Source organism: Belonocnema kinseyi, chromosome 10 (genome assembly GCF_010883055.1).
Source record: "Belonocnema kinseyi isolate 2016_QV_RU_SX_M_011 chromosome 10, B_treatae_v1, whole genome shotgun sequence".
NCBI classification, from domain to species: domain Eukaryota; kingdom Metazoa; phylum Arthropoda; class Insecta; order Hymenoptera; family Cynipidae; genus Belonocnema; species Belonocnema kinseyi.
In genome coordinates this window covers 30,566,276-30,567,799 of record NC_046666.1, presented here as the reverse complement: position 1 = coordinate 30,567,799, position 1,524 = coordinate 30,566,276, and positions in this window count along the sequence as shown.

The following is a 1,524-nucleotide window of genomic DNA, read 5'->3' as shown; positions in this document are numbered from 1 at the left end:
ACCAAGGGTTTCTGCTGAATATGGTTACAAAAATAAATAGGCAGTCGCGGACAATTGTCCAGGGATGGTCCCGAAGGAATTAGCCCCCAAGCGGAGGTGTGAAAACTGTGCCGAAAGCTGAATGGCACCTGGGTGAGGTGTCTAGAACGGTGATTTGGGGATACCGGGCGACCTCTCAGAGTACGCAGCCTTATCCTTGCATGCGGGGCTCTACAAGGATGGACGAACCCCTTTCCCTAGCTTCTCGTGAGAACAACAATGACAACACCAAACATAGTTGTAGTAAGTGCGGTTCAAAACAACAGAACGCGCAGGACTCCCGACAATGGGTCGGCCAACAGTGCCGACCAATCTGGAGCTGGTGGAGCCAATGAAAATGGATCACATCTGGCAGGTATTTTACCGCCAAGGTTCGAAAGTTCGCGCGCGAACTCCGGACCCGTTATCACACACTTAACAAGTCAAAGCTGCTGACCATCAGGCAGCATATTGTTGAGTGAATACAGATACTATCTGATTCTAAGAGAAGTCTAGAGCGGAGGGAGAGGTGGATCAGAGAAAATCAACAGTTTCTCTCTGACCCATCTCGACTCTTCCAGGACCCTTCAGTTACTGTAGAACACCCACCTAAACCAGAGGAGGTCGAAGTATTTTGGAGAGAAGTCTACGAAGTTCAGCATAGGCTGGACGAAGACTCAGAAAATATAAATAGCTTCAAGGAGTTATGTGTTGCCCTCATAATACCTGATAAAGAATGCCCACCCATCACTACCGAGGGGGTGAAAAAAGTATTACGAGGGATCAAGAACTATTCCGCACCGGGACCAGATTGTATCAAAACCTTCTGGTTGAAGAACTTTTCTTCAACCCATCAGCATTTGGCCCGTATTTTCACCTCATATTTGAAGTCGGAAGAGCCGATTCCAGAGTGGTTGGTGGAAGGTCGCACAATACTCCTGCCGAAAATAGGCAACTTAGATGACCCAAAGAACTACAGGCCAATAACTTGTATGAACATACTTTATAAGATATTCACAGCTATCCTAAATGATAGGATTGTTCGGGCAATTGAACCTTTGTGGCAAGAAATGTATGAACAACGAAGCTCAAAGAAAGGCGTAGCCGGATGTCGGGAGAACCTGCTCATCGATAGATGTGTCTGCAAAGATGCAGCATTCTACCAGCGTGACCTATCGATGACCTGGATTGATTATCGGAAAGCTTTCGATTCTACATCCCATAGACTTATCATCTGTCTTTTGGAAATCTTAAAGGTTCATCCGCATCTAGCTCTGGGGATTGTCGAACGATATACTAAGGAAATTGGAATGGAATTTGGGTTAGACAAATGCGCCAAGGTTTATTTGAAGCGAGGAAAACTTAATGGCGAGGAACAAAGTATCTGCAACGAACATGCTTGCTGTCCCGGTACTACTCTATTTATTTGGAATAGTTCCATGGACGAAGAATGAGCTCAGATCTCTTGATATCGGGACAAGAAAGATTATGCACATGAACAAAAGC